Source organism: Chenopodium album, chromosome 18 (assembly GCF_948465745.1).
Source record: "Chenopodium album chromosome 18, dcCheAlbu1.1, whole genome shotgun sequence".
Lineage (NCBI taxonomy): Eukaryota > Viridiplantae > Streptophyta > Magnoliopsida > Caryophyllales > Amaranthaceae > Chenopodium > Chenopodium album.
In genome coordinates, this window is record NC_137851.1 from 46,653,664 (window position 1) to 46,663,237 (window position 9,574).

The following is a 9,574-nucleotide window of genomic DNA, read 5'->3' on the forward strand; positions in this document are numbered from 1 at the left end:
AGGGGTCTCGGTGGACAAGAAACTTTTTCCGCAGAAGTTCAATGCCAATGACATCCCTAGATTCAAGCCAACTGACAACCCTTATTTTCATTTAAGAGCTTTGGAAACTATAATGAATATTAAGGGAATTGATAGGAAAGCTTTCCACTCGTTGTTTTCACTATCTCTAGAAACCGTTTATCAATAATGGTTCTTCTCCCTTGACAAAGAGAAAATCTCTTATTGGGATTCTATAACAAACGCTTTCATTGATAGATATAAGTGCAACATTCAAGTTGAAACTGACAATAGGGAACTTGAGATGCTAAAGCAAAAGGAAAATGAAGGGTTCACCTCTTTCTTCAATAAGTGGAGAGAAACTTCCTCTAGGATGGTAGAGGTTCCTACCGAAAAGGAGTCCATAAGAATGTTCATCAAGAACCTCCAAGAGAAGTATTCAAAGCATTTGAAATACCAACAAAACTTGAATACGTTCAAGGCCGTCTATAACATAGGCATTGACATTGAAGATGACCTTGCAAAACAAAAAGCTACTAACAATAGTAACAACGGTGGCTGGAAAGGAAAGAAGAACGACATTCCTTTTTCTTCCGAACACACCCTACTCTAGTAACAATGTTAGTACCTTTGACTGATGAGTGACATTTTTGGCACTCATTTGGTTCCTTTTTGGATGATTTTTATTTCATTTTATCTCTCTTTTCTTTAGTTTTCCTTAGTTTTATTCTTGCTTTCTTCATTTTATGCTTTTTGTAGTTAGTTTCTCTTTTTCATGTCTTTTTCTAGTTTACTTGTTATTTTTCTCTTTTACTTGCTTTTTATCTTTTGCTTGTAGGTGGTAATTGATTGTCTAAGAATTCTCGAGCCTCCTCTCTACGAGTTTTCATTGCTTTTATGCCTAAAGAAGGTGCAAGAAGTTCCAAGTCAAAGGTGGATCTAAGGGGCAAGCTTCAAGGCTTTGTTTATGCCTTATTTCATGGCTTTAATTCTTCAAAAAAATTCAAGAAAGTTTCTGCCCACTTTGTCCTCCATCATCATCATCCTGGATGCGTGCACCACTTGAGCTAGGACGAAGAGAAGAAGGGGAGGAAACCCAGCTATGTGCGGGCGCACAAAGGGAGTGTGCGGCCGCACATTGGTCGTGTGCGGCCGCACACCAGGTGTGTGCGGGCGCACATTCCTGGGTGTGTCCCGTGCGCGCCTTTCTCCCTCCTCCGAGCGCCCGCACTTATGAGGGTCTATTTTTGGGCATCATTACCGACCTCCTCCTTGTATATATAGTTATTTCTACCTAATTTTGAAAAAAGGAAGTTTTTAGTTTTAGATTGAATTTGATAGTGAGTTTTTGGGAGAATTTTAGAGAGAGAAACTCAAGAACTAGAGAGAGAAACTCATGATTTTTGGTGATTGCTCAAGGATTCCTCATTGTATTTGATCTTTGGATCAAGGTTTTGTAAGGATCTTCTTCTTGATTTTAATACAAGTTTGATTTTAGTTGATTTCATTAGTTTTTCATAATGTTGATGATTGATTTGGTTATTGATTGAATTTTGATTGATTTTGATTGATTGCTGGTTTAATCTTTGATTTCAATTATGTTGATGATGAAATTGATGCTTGTTGTAGTTTGATCTTAATTCCCATGGCTAGTGAGTAGTTTCCTAGCTAGGGAGATGGTGAAGCATGTATGAATGATGGAATAGTGTAATTTGGGGATAATTGATGGAGTTGATGATATGATTAAATTTGGTTGATCTTTCATGTGCATGTGTGTGATTAATTGAGGTTTGGCCATCTTTGATTAATACACTAGATTGCATTGTAAGCTTGCTATGATACGGACCATTGATTAGTGAACTTGCAATTTCACGATTGAGGTGCTTTGTGACGTTCCCTAGGTAGTGTTTAGCGTAGTTGACGCTAGTTAGACCTCTAGGTGAACCACCTTAGTATGCTCTTTTGGATACATGATGATTTTCCTTCATATCGCTTGACTTAGTCGGTTTGACCTCCCAAATTACCGATTCCATTATGATTGCATGTGGATCCATTGCTCTAGTGTCTTAGATTGATTTTATAAAAGTTTGCATTACCTAGTTTAGCCTTAATTCTACCTCAAACCCCTTCTTGATTCCGAAATAGCTTGATTTAGACATCGTGCACTTGATATCCATTCCCTTGGGTTCGACCTTGACTTGCCACTACGCTAAATAGGGGTTAGTTAAGTTACAAATTTTGTTTGACTGGGTGGGGTGGTAGCCCAACGACCTACCGTTCTCCTTCCCATCAAAATGGCGTCGTTGCCGGGGAATGGTGCTTGAGTGTATGTTGTTTTTGAGTCTATTTCATTTTGATAAAATACAAAAAGATTTTGTTTCTCTAGGCTACATTTGTAGCCGTGCTACTAACATTTTTGTGTGAGTTTTGCATGCATAGAACCCGTGATCGTCTCCTTGTACCCCTTGATCCGGAAATTGAGAGGACTCTTTCAAGAAGAAGAGTGGATAATAGATCCTTGACTTATATCTCTTCAAGTGAAGAAGAAATTCAAGAAGAGCAAGGAATGGGTGAAAATCCTAGAATAGCCTTGAAGGAGCTTGGAGTGCCCGGGGCATATAGGTTTGAGAGTGGAATAGCTCCACCTACTACCCCGGCAAATGACTTCAAAATCCGGCCGGCAATGATCACCTTGATTGAGAGAAGGCAATATAGTGGGGCTAAGAATGAGAGCCCATTGAACCATTTGAAAGAATTTGAAAAATATTGCAACACCATCAAAGTCAATGGGGTCTCTCAAGAATTCATCCGCCTCAAGTTGTTCCCTTTCTCTCTATTAGGAAGATCTTTGGAGTGGCTAGACAAAGAGGTGAAGCCCAACTCCTTGAGAACTTGGGATGATGTTACAAAGGCTTTCTTGTCCCGTTTCTATCCCCAAAAGAAGACGGCGGAGGCAAGAGCCTTGATTCAAGGGTTCAAGCAAAGGCCGAGTGAAAGCCTTTATGAAGCATGGGAGAGATTCAAAGAGTATCAAAGGGAGTGCCCTCACCACGGAATCCCCACATACCAAGTGATCCAAATCTTCTATGGCGGTTTAAGTCCCCAAGGCAAGTCATGCCTTGATGGAGGGGCCGGGGGCCCTATCATGAACAAAACCGAAGAAGAAGTTGTGGACATCATTGAGGACGTGGTGACATATTATAGGGATTGGCAAGATGGGGAGAGGGACTCTTCAAGCAAGCAATCTTCATTGTATTCGGTGGACCATCTCAATGCAATCAACAACCTTTCCTCCCAAATGACAAACTTAGGAAAGGAGGTCACCGCAATCAAAGCTAAGTTGGAGAGCACTTCTTCCTCTTCTCAAGCTTCTAATCTTCCCTCCCAATTTAAGGGGAGAGGTACTCCTTCTAACTCTCAACCCCCTCCCTCTTCAAATAATATGCCTTTGGGTTGCTTGTTTTGTGATGCATGTGGATCGTATGATCATGACTCTAGTGTTTGTCCTAATGAATGTGTTGATGAATTTGACAACAATGAGTGTGAACATGTTAATTTTGTGTCAAACAACAATGTTCAAAGGTTTGATAATCAAAAAGGCCAATGGAATAGGAATTACCAAAACCAAGGCAATTTTGACAACTATAATCATAATGGTGGTTATAGGAACCAAGGGAATCAAGGTTCTCGTGGTAACCATAACCAAGGTTATAGTAGCCAAAATCAAGGCCAAAACTATGGTAATCAAAATCATAATTATGGTAATCAAAACCAAGGTTATGTAAATCATAACCAAGGTAATGGAAACCATAATCATGGTGGTGGTAACCATAATCAAGGTTATGGTTCAAATCAAAATAGGAGTAATTGGAACAACCAAGGAAGGGGAAATTTTCAAAACAATGCTCAAAGAGGTCCCCCACCCGGTTTTGTTCCAAGGACTCAAGGTGAAAATTCCTATTCACAACCTTCTTCTCCTAAGACAACCTTGGAAGAGTTGATTGATAATCAAACCAAGATCATTAACACCTATATGGCGGTTAGTGATAAGAAATTCAATGAGATGGTGACCCACAATAAGATGCTTGAGACTCAAATTACCCAATTAGCAAGCACTATTAAGGATTTTGCTAGTCCTCCATCTTTGCCTCCCCAAGGTGTTGAACCAAAGAAACCCGTGTACTCTACTGCCACAAGTGGTGGAAATGATTTTGATGAGGGAGTTTCTTGGCCAAAAGAAGGAAGAGATGAGAGTGGTTCCAAGGAGAATGAAGTGGAAAAAGTTGAGTCTAAGGAATTCTTTTGTGAGGTTGACAAAAGAGAAGAGTGTGTTGATGAAAGGATGAGTGAGATAGAGAGATTTCCCGATCTACCATATCCCCAAAAATACTTGAGATTCAAAATGGATGAGCAATTTGGGAAGTTCCTTGAAGCTTTTAAGGATGTTCATGATTCTACACCCCCTACCGAACCAATTCCCGACATGCCTAAGTACTCCAAGTTTGTTAAGGAGATCTTAGAAGAGAGAGAGGATTTTGATGAGGGTAGTTCGGTGGAAGGAGGGAAGTGCTTTAGTGCTCTTATCCATGGTGAACTCCCAAGGAAGATGGAGGATCCGGGGAATTTTTCAATCCCTTGTCAAATTAAGGAAATGGTTTTTGAGAATGCTTTGTGTGATCTAGGGGCTAGTGTGAGTATTATGCCCTTTTCGGTCTTCGAAAGGCTTGATCTAGGTGAGCTTCAATCATCTAAGATAACATTTCAATTGGCTGACCGTTCTATTAAGCTTCCAAGGGACGAATTGATGATGTCCCCTTAAGGATTGGAGAGTTTGTTTTTCCGGTGGATTTTGTTGTTCTAGAGATTGAGGAGGATGAACATATTCCGATCATCTTAGGGAGGCCTTTCTTAGCTACCTCGGGAGCTTTAATAGATGTCAAAGGAGGTCAAATTACTTTGAGGTGTGAGAAATTAGAAGAGAGTTTTAAGTTAAAACCAATGCATGAGTCTTTATCTTGTGTCTTAGATATCGCATGTGCTAGTCTTTCTCGTTCCATTGATGGTATGTGCATGATTGATTCTTCTACTAATAATGTTTTTGAGATTGTTGATGATGTTTGTGCAAGTATTGATCATGTTAGTGAAGAAGAATTTGTGATTCAAAAGCCAAAGGATGAGAAAGATATTGGGTTTCCAAATTGGTTCAAGCTTAATTCTCATGTGGAAGAGAAAGCTTCCATGACTAAGGATGTTGAAGTCAAGCCGAAGAAAAAGGCCCGTGACTCAAAGAAGGCAAGAAAAAGGAAGAAGTTGAGAAGTGAAAAAGAAGAATTTGAAAAGAATTTTGTGAGAGTTTCATTAAGCAATAATGAGAAGTTGCCCAAGGTTGAAGAAGAATTTGCTCTATCAACCACCTTGAAGAAGGTGGTGTTCTTTGATCCTCCATGATTAGGAGGAAGGGTCGAGCTTAGGACCTTAAGCAAGCGCTTCCCGGGAGGCAACCCGGAGTTTCTAACCTTTCTCTTTGATTTTTGAATTTTCTCATTTTTGTTTCTTTTATTACTTTGTCTTTTCTTTTACTTTTCTCCTTATTTGGATTTTTAGGATGTCCGTTTGCGGGATTGGAATTCAACAAATATGCATGATGGATGGAAGGTGTTCATGGCACAAATCATATTTTGTTCGATTCTAGTCGAAATTTGAGGTAAAAGGGTAAGAATTTTAGAGAGGTAAGATAGAAAATTCATATTTTGAAAGTTGGAGGAAATTGATACTTAGTGAATTTTTGTGGTGTGTACATGAATTTTCAACTTTGAGGACTTTGAAAATGATTTTAGCTACTGCCTATGTTGTTCCTCATCACCATCATGATTCATGTGCGCACCCAAATAGGCAGTAAGTATCAAATTTTTGAGAAAAAAAGAAGGAAGGAGCACGCACAGGGATGTGCGGCCGCACACGAGGCATGAGCGGGCGCACAGCCTGCGAGTGCGGGCGCACATCAGCGCTGTGCGGCCGCACAGATGCTGGACGTGCATTTATCTTCTTCTTCCTCCTTTTTTCCCTTCATTTTCTCATTTCCCTCATCTTCCTCACGCACACTCTCATTCAAACTCTCCTTTGTGTGCACTCCTCCACCCTCATTCATCATCCAAAAACACTCAAATCCTCACCAAAATCACTCCATTCTTACTCAAAATCACTCACAAATCTTTCTACACTACAAATTCCTCACAATTTGACCCAATTTTCACTCAATCTCTCTCCTACTCTTGGTGGCCGAAAATTGGGGGTTTTGTGTGGAGTTGGAATTGCTTGCTCAAAATTGGTTTATCTTGCTTCTTTTATGGTATAATCACTAATCCTTGCTTTAATTTTGCCAATTATATCATAAATTTGCATGAATTACAAATTTGTATGAGCATGAATAGTGTAGTATTGATTTTGTGATTTTTGATGCTTGTTCTTGATTTTGGTTGTGATTTGGTGATATTTGATGATTGATTTTGCATGACATTGTGTTGTTTGTTGATTTTGTAGCGATTTTCATCAATTTTGGTTGAATTCTTGTGAGTTGAAATTTTGGAAAGTTGGTAGTATGTGGTGATTTCGGTATTGGCTTTGTGTTTGCTCGTGGATTGATTGAAAAGGAATTTTTCTTGGTACATTGATATTGTTGATTGGTTTGGAATTGGTTTGATTGAAAGGAATTGTGAATTTGGAGTTTGGTGATTTTGGTAGTAACAGGTGAATTTGGGTGTGGTGCTCTTGGTTCTTTGGTTTGCTACTTGATTGGTTGTTTGTGATCTTCTATACCTCTCACAATGTCTAAATACCTCAAGAAACTCACCAAAAAGCGAAAAACCGATGTTAGCATCGAGGAACCTCCCCGCCCAAGTACCTCCACTAGGCCTAGTACATCTTCTAGGCCTAGTACTTCCAACCCATCTTCCACTCAAACACGACCTCCAACCTCTCTTCCAAAAAAGAAAAATTTCACCGATAAACAAAAAGTCTTTTACCAAAATCTGAAAGATGAAAGAACCCTCAAACAAACCCGCCATTACTTTCAATCCGATATGCTGAAGTTGGGGATTGATAATGATGTCCGGTCATTGCTTTTGAATTTGAGATTGGGGACTTTCATCGCCGATGCCTACCGCACCTACAAGGAGCCTACCTTGGAGTTCTTGGCTACCTTGGAGCTTGTACCCATTGGAGGGGTATATAGGGTGCGGTTCCAATTGTTCAACAACATTTTTGACCAATCTTTGGAGGAGTTCAACGCTACTTTGGACTTTGATCCCCATGGGGATATTATTAACGTTGAACACTTCATCTTCCCGGATTATGATCAAGATTCTTGGTGGGAAGATCTCCGGTGGTAGTGAGTTCATCGCCAACAAGGCCAAGATCTCGGACGTGTACCAACCTTGTCTTAGGGTTGTACACCGTCTATTGGGCTATGTCTTGTTCCCCAAGCAAGAGATGGGGAAATTGAGTAAATTGGAGCTCAAGGTCCTTTGGCTATCTACTCGCCCGGAGTTTCTAGGCCGGTTGAACTTGGGCTACATCTTTGCCCAATATTGCTTGGACCTTCGCAAAAGGAGGACGGGAGAGATCCCATGTGGGGGTATGGTAACTAGGCTTTTGACTCACCTTCGCCTCGATGATTATCTCCCATTTTGTAAGGAGATCGGGGATGCAGATTCCATCTACCTCGATATGCAACAATTGGGTCAAATCCAATTTATCTCCAAGGGTTTTAGTGAAGGGAGATATGAGTGGCTAAGGGGCAACGAGCATTGGTGCTTCTTGCCTAACCCTAGCTTGACTTCTTTGGCTAGGATTGCCGACAATGTTTGGCATGTTCCCAGGTCCTTCCGGCATCCCAACTTTGATTCCGAGGAGGATGAAAAAGAAGAAGATGAGGAAGAACAACAAAATCAACAACAACAACAACATCAACAACAACAACATTTTTCTCCACAACAACAAGCTCCTCATGAGCAAGAACAAGAGCAAGGGCAACATGCTTTTTCCAATGATGATTTGAGGGCTCTTAGTGAGCAATTGAGTGGATTGAAAATCCACGTAGATGGCATGTACGATCAAGACTTTGGGGCCCTCTATGACCAAATAAGAGGTATTCAAGAGATGCAACAAGGTATGTTTATACAACAACAACAACTTTATGATGCGGAAGTTAACCGTGGGAACATTACTCCCCCGGTTAACTATCCATACTTCCCGCCCCAACAAGGTCCTCTACCTTCGTTTGGGCATCCTTATTGGTCGGGGCCTTCTAACCCCGACACCGAGCGTCACTATTACCCGGACGAGCATGGTAACTATGATTACAAGGCTCCGGGTGGTAGTGACTATAGGGGGGATCCTAACTACCCCCATGTCCATCCCAACCACCCCTTTGAACTCACTTTGCCCGATAGCTTCACCCCTCTTGCTCCTTGGCAACACGATCTTTTCAAGGGGCATTATGGGTGGCCCGAGGGGTACACCGGAGGATGGGAACCTTACCCTCATCCCTTCGATGACCCCGAGCGCAACAGAGACCCCGATGGGGCCGGGCCAAGTGGGAGTGGTGGTGGTGATGGTAGTAGTTATTAGTTCCCTTTTAGCTTCTCATGCTTTTTACCTCCATCCCTCATATTTTTGATACTTGCTTTGTTTTGATCGGGATGTTGAGATGTATTGTCTATCTCACTTGGGGGAACTAGTAACTTGCTCGGTGACCTTGTTGTTGTTGTGTACATATCTTAGTTGCTTGCATGTTTATTTTCATTCCTCTTTTTGGTTTCCTCATTTTCTTGATCTCTAGGCTACTTTCCTTGTAGCTAGCTTGTTTGCCTTATTTGCCTGGATGTTTGTTGTTTGTGGAGTTGTTTTGCTTCGCATGTTGTTGTTGATGATCCCTTATATCCAAATCCCTCAATCCAAATCCCTTAAATCCAAATCTTGTAGTTTAGAGTAGTTCTTTAGTTAGTCTAGACTTTATTTCTTTTATTCTTTCTTTTCTTGGGTTCATTTAGCTTTTCTTTCCTTTAGTTGTATATACTTCTTGCTTTGTTTATTTTCTTTTATTTGTTGTTTTCTTTTATTTGTTTTGAAGTTACTAACCATTTTCTTTGTTCATAGTTTCTTTTATTTCTTTTTCTCACTTGGTTCCTTGATGAGCTTATGGATATGGCATGCTACGAGGTGGTTTATAATTGCTTCCTTTTTTTTTTTTGCTAAGCTTGGAATCCCGGTGAGACCTTTCTTATTTTTCTCTTTATTTTCCTTGGTTGCATAGGATAGGATTAGTTTAGGAGAAGTTGAATGGTTCGAGGATGGATGCTTGTTAACACGTAATGTGTTTGGGATCGGTGACTTTGTTGTCTATCGATCACTTGTTTGTCGATTGGGATTTTTATGTGTTTAACATGCTTTCTAGTCCTTTGCATGCTTTTCTCCTATGTTTTCCTTTTCTTTGTCTCCGTTCCTTTTCTTTTCCTCTCTTTTATTTTACCTTTTTCTCTTACTTTCGTTTATCTTTCTTTTTATTTTTGATGTGATT

General features: G+C 40.4%; 1 pseudogene; it reads right to left on the reverse strand.

Annotated features, from left to right (window-relative positions):
* Positions 1 to 2,955: 2,955 nt before the first annotated feature.
* LOC145593264 (small nucleolar RNA R71) lies at positions 2,956 to 3,054 on the reverse strand (annotated as a pseudogene).
* Between the last annotated feature and the right edge of the window lie 6,520 nt (positions 3,055 to 9,574).